We start from the raw sequence: 13,704 nt of genomic DNA on the forward strand, positions 1-13,704 counted from the left end.
AAGTCTGTTGTAATTCTTATTACATTTTATTCATATAAGTTTACAAATAATTGTCCCGATTGTATCTGCTTATTTCTATTGTTTGGATATCTTGGACATGGTTCCCGCACTCATCATGTTGACCCCACTAGGTAAACCAGTCACCGAACAAATTGTCGTTTAGGGCGACCTTGCAGCAATTTGTTAATGCCCAAAAAGACAAAATTCGAGCCCCAAAAGGCTAAATTGAAAAACTGCCCCAAAAGGCTAACTTTTGCCCCAGAAAGCTAACTTTTGCCCTAAAAGGCTGAATACAAAATGTTTGCCCCAAAAAGCTAAATACAATAAATTGCCCCAAAACAGATTAACTTTTTAATAAATCCGCCGAACTTCCCATTCCCCCCTAAACACTGATGACTAATCCTGGAGATCAGTTACCAAGCCATACAAAAGTCCATGACCAAAATTTGCCCCAAAAAGCTAAATTCAGAACGAACGGATAACCGCATGCCAACTTAATGTCTTTCAAAGCAACGCCCAATAAAGTGTACGCATCTCATGTAACGAAGTAACATACATTTGTTTGTTTTTTTTTTTTTGTTTTTTTTTTTGTTTTTTTTTTAAATTTGGGTTTACGCCGTTTTTCAACAGTAGTTCAGTCATGTAACGGCGGGCAGTTAACCTTACCAGTTTTCCAGGTTTCTGTACCAGAACAAACCTGTTCTCTGTAAGTAACTGCCAACTTCCCCACATGAATCAAAGGTGGAGGACGAATGATTTCAGACATAATGCCTTTTATTAAGTCGTCAAGGAGAACATACGCCCCGCCCGGGGATCGAACTCACGACCCCTCTATCCGTAGATCTGCGCTCTCCCTATTGAGTTAAGCGGGCGGGTGGGGGTAAATACAAGAATGGAGTAGTTGTCTATAGTTCCACCAAAGGAAAAACATTTCGGCTAAATAATTTTGAAAAAAAGTTTACGATTATATGTAACTTGATAATGTTGAGATTTCCATACGCACAGTATTACGTGGTGTTAACTTGAAGCTATATGTACATCTACACGTTAAGGTCTCGGAACATTTATATGCGTGTTCTGACACCTCAATAAAAATGAAATCCTACAAGTAACAGTACCCTTAAATGTTTTTCGTTTTGTATTTTACAATCTTTTATCTCAAACTTAGGTAATAATATTATTTATTTACATTGAAAAACTAAAACCCGCCAAAAATGTAATTTCAGTAGTAATTGTAATATTTTTTTCGAAAACAGCGTAAATGTCGATAGTAATTTTTTTTTGTGAAATTCATATTATTTAGAAAGAAATTAGCAAAAATTCCTACAAATGTGTAATAAATCTCCAAAGTATAGGATATACAAAGAATTTGACACCGTATCTATGGTAACACGCTTTCCTACGTTGAAATACGAGTATGTTGTAAGAAATAAAGTTTACACTGGTACGTGACATTAGATATCAGATTAACAAAATAATGCCTGAAATTGTTCTGATGGAAAATCACGAATGTTACACTAAACATTAAAGGCTCAAAATGCTTTTGTTAAGAATTTTTTGTTTTGCATATAAAATGGATTATGTTCTTGGTACATCCTATTTTCAATAAATGTTTTCTCATATATTTGTGAGCATATTTTATCAACATTGCAGAAATTATTACTGAATCTATTATTTTGATTACTTCCCTTTTAATTTTAGAAGACTTACTTCAATTTTGAAAACTTCTAAAACATACTTTGATATAAATGGAAGCTCACAGTTAATACACAAAAAACGAAGGCAACGAGATTCAAAAGGATGGATCTCACAACAGTATACTCTTTTAGAGTGAGGCGATTACTGAAGATGATGACTAGTGATTTATTTTTAATTTGATGGGGAATGTATGGAAATTGTAAATACAATTATATATCTTTGGATAGTTTTATCATTGTGAATTCTATAAAGTAATGTTTTACATCTAATGCATCTGATACCTGTGAAGCATCTACTTTTACCCATTCGTGTACAGTGCCAAAGTCTAAAAAAATAGATACATACAGAATATTAGGTTACTGTCTTATAAATCTAAATTTATTAAGTGAGTCGGAGAAAATATAAAAGTCGAGGCTCTGCCGAGACTTTTATTTTTTCGTAGACGAACTTAATAAATTTAAATTTATAAGACAGTAACATAATGTTCTATTTATCCTACCTTCTGATCTAAATTCATTCTTTAATTAAAATTCAAAATTTACCAACTAGATCTGAGTCTGTCTTGCACAGAAATTAATACGCCCCACCATTACACAAACAGGTCTTTAAAATAAAAATATTACAAAATAAGAGCCGAAAAACAAAGGCTCACCTTGTTTTGCTTTGTGTCCGACTTCTCTGTTCTGCTGAACATTAAAGAATTATTTTAATTTGCTGCCAAGTGAAGTTTTGTCCTAAGTTCAATCACAGGAGCCTGAAATTCTATCTATAATGCTCCAAAATGGCTAAATATAAAAATTACCCCTCCTATATATATAAAAAAAGAACAGGAATGAAACAAAACCGTACCCCGCCCACTTTTTGTAAACAAGAAACTTCGAAAAACAGAAAAGCATCTCTATACGAGCGGTCTTATTTTGAAGAGGACAAAAAATATACTAGAAACACTGCTTACTGTAAACTGTCTTCCTTTTAACTAACGCAAAATCATCATTTTCAATACCTTTTCGTTCATCGCCGAAACCATTGCGTGACGTCACATATACATGTACCTGTTTCACAGCCTCGCAGTTAATTCGATGTACTTTCACTTCGATAAGAAATAAAGGTAAGATATTGTTTATGTTCTATATTTTATTGTTCATTTTTACTTGAATAAAAATTATATATTTGCATTTGTTTGACAATGTATTCAACTAATATTTTCAAAACAAAAACGTAAACAAAAGGGGAAGTAACTCCATTATTCACTGGAGGGAAATTTAAAAATTGGAAACTTCCATAGTGACTATTTTTTATTATGGCAGATAACCTGAGCGCTGCGATATGGTATGGAAATCCTGTGTTTTTTATAAAAATGTTGCATTTGACCCTTAATTAGTTATGACACATCGAAGTGAAAGTATATCGAATTAACTGCGAGGCTGTGAAACAGGTACATGTATGTGACGTCACGCAATGGTTTCGGCGATGAACGAAAAGGTATTGAAAATGATGATTTTATGTTAGTTAAAAGGAAGACAGTTTACAGTAAGCAGTGTTTCTAGTATATTTTTTTGTCCTCTTCAAAATAAGACCGCTCGTATAGAGATGCTTTTCTGTTTTTCGAAGTTTCTTGTTTACAAAAAGTGGGCGGGGTACGGTTTTGTTTCATTCCTGTTCTTTTTATATATATATAGGAGGGGTAATTTTTATATTTAGCCATTTGGAGCATTATAGATAGAATTTCAGGCTCCTGTGGTTCAATTGAATGCCGGATTACCCATCTTCACCAAGCAAACGATTGACGAGACTTATATACACGCCATATCGCCGCTTGACAGAACAAATAGGCAAACCGTTTCCTCGATGATTTTATTCAATAACACTCCATTCCAGATGCAATATATTCCTAGATTGAAGTGTAGAAAGCTAAAATTCTGAACAAACGCTATACATGAGTCACTTTCCGTTTCTCCGAGCGTTTCCGTTATAAAAACGTTTTGTAGTAATTGCAAATACGGTATGCATACACTATACATTTGTGACATGGTCTCACGTACCTTATAAAAGCGCGTTTATGAAAATAATTGCATAAATATGTCTTTTAGCAGTTATTCTCAAAAACAAGATGGCGTCGTTTTAAAAAAAATCCAAAAAGTAGTCCGCCAAGCTTTATCTAGTCACTGACCAGATAAAGCAAAATTTATCTGACCCCTTGATTTTTGCCTTTATTTTGCATGAAGGTAGGATAAAAAATGGTTCACAGACAATTCTTAAAAAGTTTATTAGTTGTAAAAATATCAACATGCGTTGCTAATGTCCATTGTTTGTAATTAGTTTGTTTGTTTTGGATTTAACATCGTTTTTCAACAGAATTTCAGTTACGTAACGGCGGGCAGTTAACCTAACCAGTATTCCTGGATTCTGTATCAGTACAAACCTGTTCTCCGCAAGCAACTGCCAACTTCCCCTTATGAAACAGAGGTGGAGGACAAATTATTTCAGATACAATGTTTTTTATCAAATCGTCCCTCGTCCAGAGCTCAGAACTCACCACCCCGAGACCCGTAGATCTGCGCTCTCCATATTGAGTAAAGCGGGCGGGCATTGTTTGTAATTAGACAAATAAGATTTTGTAATTACATTTAGAGAAAAGTAATTGGTGTTTGTTAGCAACTGTACTTAGGATACGAACTAGTTGGTCACCAAAAGCTGGAAAGGTCGCCATGTGACATACATTATTCCGGTATGACTCTGAACCCATCCAAAGGAGGTTTCCGGTTTTAATAATTGTATGGTTATTTCTGGAATCAGTTCATATCAAAATGTTTTTCAATATTAAGAATAAAATTAATTGAACTGTAGACAAGCCATATGTAACAAATTTCTTTGTTTAAAGAGTTAGATTGCATTTGAGGCATCTGTATATTTAAACAATGTGTTAGTCTAAAATAGAGTTGGTAAGCTACATTTGCCTCTCATCATTTAAATATTGACATAGATATAACATAGATTGTAAACACAGAAATACATTTATAGTCCAGTAAAAATATGAAATTTAGGGGAGAAAATTTGCACAGAAATGATATTTGGCATGTGTGATCTATCACATTATCAAGAATGACATCAAAAATCTAACAAAATCCAATGATGCAAACACCCTATTTGTGGGGTAAAATGTTGAAAAAATGAAACGAAAGTGTGAATTTTTGGAATTCCCTCATAACATCATATATACTTATCTGAACATGTCAAAATTTTAAAGGATATAAGCAGAATCTATTACCAGTCACCGAAAGTTATATAAAAATTCAATTTGGCCGCCGTAACTTAAGGGAATTTCTTGAATTGATTCATAGTATGTTTTATACTGCATCTGAGTGCGTCAAACATCCATATAATAACAGAAAAGTAAAACAACATTCACTAGACATAATCCCTAAAGCATTTTAATCCAATATCACATCATATATCCAATATGACTGCCTTATTTCCAATATGGCCGCCTAAAAACAACATGATAACAAACAATTTTAGCATTATCTTTATGAAATGGTTAACAGTACCCTTGTAGAAAGAGAAAGATAGCGGCTAGCAAGCTAAGCTGCTACCTAGTCACTTCTATTTTTATATCAAGAACTAGTAGCAGGAAGGTAGCAGGTGGGTGCGAGTATCTGCTTTGTACCTGCTACCTACTCGCTACTAGTAGAGACCTCCCACTTTTGGTATCAGGAACCTGCTAGCATAGAAAGAAGGTAGCGACAAAGCGATTTGTTGGCACATCAAGTCTAATATGACAGCAGCTACCTGCTACGTACCATAGCAGTAAAGTAGCACTTAAAATGCTGTAATTGTGTAGGCCCCCTAACGTTTATCATGATAATTATCACAATGTCTTGAGGTGGAAATGAAATGTTCAGTGCTTGGGACATGTGATGTAGTCGCCCGATTCAAAGTATGAAATGTGGAAATGAAGTATATTCTGATTTACTCAAGAGGGTTTTTTTTTTTTTATTTTCACGCAGGGAAAGTCAAAAAAATATTGTCAAAGTTGAATTCGAGATGACGCTGACATGTTGTTTCATTCAGATATTCCAGGGGCAGATGAATTTTAAATCTGTAAAATATAATTTATTTATTTTTTGATTCAGAAGTCAATTTTACAAAACAAGATGAGGGCATATGTTGATCTAGGTAGGTTGAGTGATTTACATGATAAATAGAAAAACATACAACTGTCTTTTGATACCAATGTTATCCGGTCTCGGCAGCGCTTATCAGCCTCAACCTGATAACCCTGATATCAAACGATAAGTTGCCTGTTATTTTCTATATATCAATATATCATCGAAACTTGCCTTTTGATATATCAATACAAACTTTTCTTTCCATGACAGCCCTATGAAATAAAATCTTGATCTAGTCATAATTATATCTCCAAATAAGCTAATGATTTATATTTTGTTAATCTTTACTTCTGTTGATTTTGGGTCAGTATTTTGAGCCAGTCTCTTGAAATTTACATTTTTTAGCTCACCTATCTCAGTGTAATTAGGTGAGCTTTTGTGACCACGTTTGTCCATAATTTGTCAAATGTCGTCTGATCATAAGCATAGACAATTTCCTTGTGAAGACTCTAGAGCCCATAATATTTTGCAATCTTCATGAGTCTTAGTCATGATATCTAGGACAACCTTTTCAGTTTTGAACACTGTGGGAGTAGTACATTTGTGGTCCAATCTTCATAATACTTCACTATGTTTACCCTGGGTAGATTAGATAAGCTACAATATTTTCAAAGGTAGCAGCTCGGTAGCATGAAAAGGTAGCAGCTAGGTAACGGCAACTAGTAGCAAGAAAACTAATTTGCATACAAAACACTACCAATAGCAGCTAGGTAGCAGTTAGCTGCTACTATAGTAGCAGGTAACAAGTAGCAACAAGGTAGCAGGAAAAAGTAGCAGCTAGCCGCTACTAGTAGCAGGAAAACTAAATTGCATACAAAAAACTACAAATAGAAGCTAGGTAGCGGGAAAAAGTAGCAGCTAGCTGCTACTAGTAGCAGGAAAACTAATTTGCATACGAAAAACCACCGTAGCAGCTAGCTAGCGGCTACTGGTAGCAGTGTGGTAGCAGCTACTTAACTGCTAGATCTACCTAGCTGTTACTGGTAGCGAGAGGCCAATTATTTCTGTAAGAGTAATAACTAAAATTCACAAAAAATATTTTTTAAAAAGATATCGCATTGTATAGTTTTACTTAAATGCTATATGGCATGTATTAGCTAGTATCTCTACCAATACAATATCAATGCAATAAATCAAACAAGTCCTGATTTCTAAGCTATTATTTTTGTAGATGTAGTGAACTTTAGATTGTAAAGTCCTCTGCATGTCGAACAGGCGGAACTACATTCCATACCTACTTTTCTGCAACTACATGCTAATGATTTACAACCTGATTGGCAAGTACAGCAAACAACTATCATGACAACTATTCCGTCTGTTCGACGTGCAGAGGACTTGGTTATGATAACTTGTTTGTACCAGAGTTTAGTGCTGACTAAATCTTTAACAATCTGAAGTTCTGTAGTGGGAATTCAGTTAAGGTTAATTAGGTCACTGTAAGAGTTCATAGGAGAAACAGCCAATCAGAGAGGACGATCCCAATCACTTGAATGTGGACGTATTCTGTATCATCAACTGAAATCCAAGGCCATCTTGGGTAGTACGACTGCATTGTATTTATATCTGCCTGTTAAGGTTAGAAACCTCTTCCGCCCCTAATAGGAGTGTTGGCCCCAATATAGCGAAGGCCATTTTCGTTATATTGGTGTCAGAAGTGGGATGAATGCAGCATCCATGTTGTCTATAGCACACATGGAACTAGGAGAAGTTAGATACAGTATCTGCATTATTGTACAGAACACATTGAGCGCTAGGAACCATAGGCCACTAGGTGACTACAGTATTCATTCTTTCTAGGGCATCCAAAGAAAAGGTAAGTATGATATCAGCTTTATGGTATATGGGGTGCGAGAGTTAGTGACAGTGCATAAGGCGCTGGGAGGAATGGTAGGTACAGTATCTGTAACATTGTCCAAATCATATGGGGCGCTAGGCTGGAGGGTTACTACGGTATCCACATTGTCTCTATTGCACGTGACATTGGGCAGAATGGTAGATACAGTATTTGTATTACTGGCCAGATTGACAGTATTTGCATTTTTGCCCAGATTGCTTTGGATGTTGGAATTAAGGGTTGATATGGTGACCGTATTTTCTAAACTGTAAGGGGCGCTCCAAGAAAGGTTAAGTACAATATCTGAACTAACACACAAAGTGCTAAGATTATGAGTGGATGCAGTCTCTTAATGATCTCCTTTACTAATTAACTTGTTGGGAATAAATATGATGTTATTCCTACAAGGCCTACTAGCATTAGTGGTGTCAGCAACATTACTCCCGAAATCATCTGATACAGTCATCAAGCTGGTTACCGCTCACTGTACTGCTTCTCTGCAGAGACTCATCACTGATACCCTCAAGACTAGAGTCCGGACTCAAAAGAGAACTAACAGTCTCAGAGCTATTTGCCTGCTCACCCCAAGGTTTCGGAGATTCTCTCTCCCCCCCCCCCCCCCCCCCAACAGACACACACACACATTTCACTAAATCTACAAAAATAATAGCTCAGAAATCAGGACTTGTTTGATTATTTCTGAAGAAATAGTTAACATGCTTACAGAATATCTCCTAGTGAGTAGGTCGGTAGACTAATTCAGAAATATCTGTTTTGCTGAGAAACAGTGTTTCCCGAATGTTAAATATTTAGCAGACATCATGATTACAAATGTACGGGAAGTAACTATGTAAGTTAGACATGTAATTCCAATAAAAGAATGCATTCATACCCATATGCTTCCTTGCCTAAGTGTGTATTTGACTTTGAAAGAGAGTTCTTATAGAGTTATTCTTTAAATTAAAGAAATTAATAGGAATCCAACCCTTTTCTTCCAAAGGGCTTGGTTCACTTATAGGTTAAAATGGCACAACATCAAATGTTGTTGAAATATTATTATAATGAATGACCAACAACTCAGAATGCAAAAATCTCATATTTTAATTCATTTGAAATTGTGCTGTTGCCATGGCAACCGATTGATTTTCTTTATGGAAACACGAAAATCTCTTATAACAATTACATCAGAACGTATAATTAACATTCAGATATGCTAAGATATAACCCTAAGCAACGCCTATAATTTGAGGCAAAAAAATATATGGTTGCCATGGAAACGGAGATAAAAATGAGAATATTTGTTATGTCTGTTTTTTATGGAATAAAACCAATTTAGGTCATTCTTTAAGAAAAATAACATTTGTAATTTGTTTGTGAAGATCATTATTCATAAACAATACAATATATTTCTGTTGCTATGGTTACAATGGAGTTGCAGTATATGCTTCAATGAGACAACAATGACGTTTTTGTTAAGTTATTGTAGAACACTTTCAGCATTTACCATTACATGTAAATATTTGAAAAAAATGCACCACTGAAAAGTGTTCTTCAAACAATGTTTTTTTCAAGACATAATATAGAACAACAGAAAAATGTTTCCATGGTTACGCAGTTAATTCCGTAAACATAATACTACATAATCTCATTTAACACACAGTAATAGTTTAAGAAAACTGCCTTATTAAATGTCTTGATCATATTAAAAGAGTTAGATGATACTAACGGCAATAATATATAATTTGGCATACAAAAACTAAATTGTTTCCACAATAATCCAATGTATGTTTTACAAATTATACATATATTGTGCTTTCAAGACAGGTTAAATTAATTGTTCATGAAAAGGGAAAATAAACATGATACTGCCGACAGAAATGATTACATGCAGTTTGAATACAGCAGAAAATATTCGTAGATCTATGTAATCCAACTGTCGTAATGAAAAAATGTGCATTACTACCATATAGGTTACAATTATTGTTGAAAAATCTTCCAGTGTTTTAGAGGAATTTCACATTTATACTGTGTTCAGCCTTACATGTATATAGTGAGTCAATATTTAACAAATGCATAGTACTGTTGACACCATAAAGTTGTTAATTCAATGTTTACATAAACTATATGTATCATTTGTTCTTTTTCAAATATATTAAATTTGTGTCTAGTACATCTTCAAAAAATCAAAAACACTTTCAAATTAATCAAAATTTCAGAGCTCTTTCTCTGTATTACTTTAAATGTTAAACACTTTTTTCAATTCATTCTTCATTTTAAATGACTTGAATTATCAATTTTAATGGTTTTGACACTGCTGGTTTTGAGCATACATTGCTGTTGCTGCAAAGGGGTGCTATTTCATTATACAGGTACCACTGTCGACTGGCATCCAGCTCAGGAATGGTAATACCCCCTGCCTAAAAATATTAATCTCCGTCTCTGTGTTGAAGTTATAATCCTTCAAGAATACTATCTATACCAGGTCATGCAGAAGACATTCTGTAATGATAAATGTATCAAATATTTAAGACAAAAACACATAACCTTTTCATCAATCCTGAACAACAGCATTCCAAAAGACATCCCACACATAATTACATTAAATAACATTTTAGAATTTTATTACAGTAATAACTTCTTTTCATGAAAAAATTCAACCATCGCACATATTCTACATCAAGTAAGGGCCATGATTTTGATCTCATTTTAACAAATAGTTCTTTAACCTGGTTAAGAAAAAAACAGTTACTTTATTAGAATTATGTTATTTCTGTTTAACTTGCTTGCAGTGAGCTAGACACTCTTTAACAACACAAATATAAACAGAAACTGTGGTATTTTAATGTAAGTGGCCTCTTTACAGACATGATCTCTGCAGCAAGTTTTATCAATACTTGATTATAAATAAAAACATAATTGATTAAAGAGGCTCAAGCCAAATATACCTAAACATGTTCAGGACTGAATTCTGTATGCCGGGCCTCAATCAGGTTGTACTCCAAGTCATCATGTAGACCCATCATAACAAGCCACATTCCATAGCTAAAATAAGGGGTATATTTAAACAATGAATGTAAGTAGCAATAGTGAGTCCTAAGAATATAACATAGCATCACTTTATTAAAACAAATAAATGCCAGCTACACAGTTTATTTTCTTACATACACACCTAAGTCTTAATACAGTATGCTGTGTAAGTATGCAATATTCAAATTGTAATTCAATGTTTATCAGTGGAGATATTATTTTTCATTTAGATAAAATTATGCACATTATATATATAAACTGGAAACTAGTGACTTTCCAAACTGAAGTGTATGAACACACTGTTAAATAAAATATTTCAACATCAAATTCTGTGTGCTTGATAAATATTTCTTTATTTATTGGGAACTTACCTTATCACAACACTTTTCTTATTTTGTCCACTATAATTGTCCATATGTAATGAAACATTCTTTTCTCCATAGCCATGATGCTTGAAGTGATGGTGGACTATAGACACCACACTGTTTGCTCCTCTTCCAACAGCAGTACTGTACTTTTCATACAAAAACAAGAACAGTTTATAAGAAATGTATTAAATTCTCATCAAAAATGGAGTGAATCAACACTGACCAAACAGTTCATCCTTTCTTATAGATATTGCTTAACATTAACTTGTATTTATCAAAATTTAATTGAATTCCAATTCTCAGTGCTTATGATATAGCATCTTTAGTATAAAGCAATGCAGTATTTTTAACCCAATTTCAGGATTTACGGAAAGTTCCGTGAAAAAAAAACCCATAGAAATTAGTAATATCAAGTCTTACCAAAACATAACTTCCTTTAGATAATTTTACTTGACAAAATTTCTGCAAAGGTGTCACTATAATTCCAATGTAAAATGTGCACTGCAGGCCTGAAGCTTTTATTCATAGTGTCATGATTTGTTTGAAGACTATGGAATTTAATTTAGTGATATATGGAATTTCATACTCGACAAAGTTAAAATTGATATTGAAAAAGTGCATTTGAGGATACTGACACTGACTTGAATGTGAACACTAACTTCAAAATCTTATACCTGCATGAGGATTCACAGAAATACAAGGGCCCTACTTGCTGAGCATAGTATGGGGTCAATACTTGTTGAGCACTCAAAACTGCAGTAAGCCTTTATATTTCTTACTGCTGGAGGTTATCCTGAAAAATATAAAAAAAGAATTTCTCATTTATTTAGTAGCCTACCAGCATGCTGTCTACCAGTAATGGCAGTAGTGAGAATGAAAAAATTAGTTTTTATTGTAATTTGCAGGTAGAATTTTTAAGAAATTTTTAGGAGGTCTATTTTAGTTGCTATAATTACAAAAAAAAGTGACAATTTAAAACACCATTTTTCCTGTGGTATTGTACTATAATTTTCAATTTTCATAGATTCCACTGTGCATAATGACCATGTAATTATTAAATTGTTCACATCTGTGACAGTTTAAACAATGTACAATATCTTGTAATATTGGGCTATTCCAGAAAATATCCACCCCCTCCCTGTGGAAGCAGTTTTTTTGGTACAACCTAAGAGGAGGGGAGTGTGTGTGTGTGTGTGGGGGGGGGGGGGGGGGGGGGGATTTGGAGGGATCCTATTGGAAGGGGAGCGGGGTATTTGAGGTAACCGGGGTGTGGAAGGGGTAGAGGGGGGTAAAATGTCTCCAGGAGGGGGGGGGGGTAATTTTCTCCGAAAAAAACTGCTTTCACAGGGGGGGGGGGATATTTTCTGGAATAGCCCATTCCTGTTCATCAGTTCATTTACCTCTTTACAATTTCTAGATAGAAAGTTTCATACAGAATGTAGGCCTACTTAACACAGTAAATGCCCGACTGTCTTGGCTACAAGTATATTCTTCCATCATGAAAACTTACAAATACACAGGAAAGATATAAAAGTATTTGACAGCAGACAGTCGAATCGAAATGTCAACACTGCTATAGTCAACAAACGAAGCGGTCTGTCCATTTTGTTTTGCCTCTAATTACGAATAAATTTATAATGAAAATTAACACTTACCATAACAATTGTTAAATCCGCCATGCACTTTAAATATCCGCGTATATTCAGGACAATAACTGCATGTATTCTCTGACCCAGTTTCAGACATGTATCCACCGACAATGGCGTGTTGATTTCAAAGGGAAACAATTCGCTAATTCACTCATTAGGTTTGTAATATTTCACTAAATGTTTAAACGTTTAAACTTAAAAATCTTCGTCCGATATTATTGATTTCGATGTAACTCATTGCAGACTTGGAGCGGTCTTCTGCGCATGCCCGAAAGTGATTATCAGTTCTAGCGCACGGCAAAAATATGCATATTTTTGCATGTACGCATGCATTTAGTGTACAATATGCATAAAATACTGACTAAAGGTTAGGGTTAGTATCACCATGGTTACAAAATATATACATTTAAGATATTTTCGTTCAAATTTAGTTAATCCGGTATGTACCGGAGACTGTAATTTATACCGGCGCTCCAAGTCTGCATTGAGTCACAGTCTATTGATTTTAACACTAGCTCTAATGGCTGTCGCTTGAAAAACAAATTAATGAAAACAAATATCTAATTAGGCCTAAGTGACGTCAACTTCAACGTCATTTTACCGAAATCGAGGCTTGTGTAATTTCGGATAAAAAGTGTCTCTAAGACGGACGTTTTTTTTTTCGTTTTTGAATATGGCGGCATTGCTCACCAGCGATGATTTTTGCACTTTTTGTTGGTTTTTAATGTACGAAGTAGTGGTTAAAATATTAAGACTGGTAAAGGATGCCGCCAAGGCGAAAATCATAAATAAAGTCTCAAATTTCATGGAAAATTCACATTTTTTTTGGAAAGTGGGGCATGTTTGGAGTAATATATAAACACAACAACACATTATTTTTCAAAGTTTATTACTTATATATGAAGCATTCTGTTTACTTGTTACGAATAGCATATGTATCAATGTAGAATAAGTAATGT

At 34.3% G+C, this 13,704-nt stretch overlaps 1 long non-coding RNA gene across 2 annotated transcripts; it reads right to left on the bottom strand.

The window, feature by feature from the left end:
- Positions 1–8,788: 8,788 nt before the first annotated feature.
- On the bottom strand, positions 8,789–12,959 carry LOC128558573 (uncharacterized). Of its 2 annotated transcripts, none has more exons than XR_008371726.1 (5): positions 12,752–12,959; positions 11,771–11,889; positions 11,100–11,237; positions 10,647–10,743; positions 8,789–10,200 (listed from the first exon to the last, which is right to left on the bottom strand). It is a non-coding gene; the product is annotated as an uncharacterized LOC128558573 (long non-coding RNA). The 2 variants fall into 2 exon arrangements; XR_008371725.1 differs by having other exon boundaries at positions 11,100–11,242; positions 12,752–12,953.
- Positions 12,960–13,704: the final 745 nt, after the last annotated feature.

Source organism: Mercenaria mercenaria, chromosome 7, assembly GCF_021730395.1.
Source record: "Mercenaria mercenaria strain notata chromosome 7, MADL_Memer_1, whole genome shotgun sequence".
NCBI classification, from domain to species: Eukaryota; Metazoa; Mollusca; class Bivalvia; order Venerida; family Veneridae; genus Mercenaria; species Mercenaria mercenaria.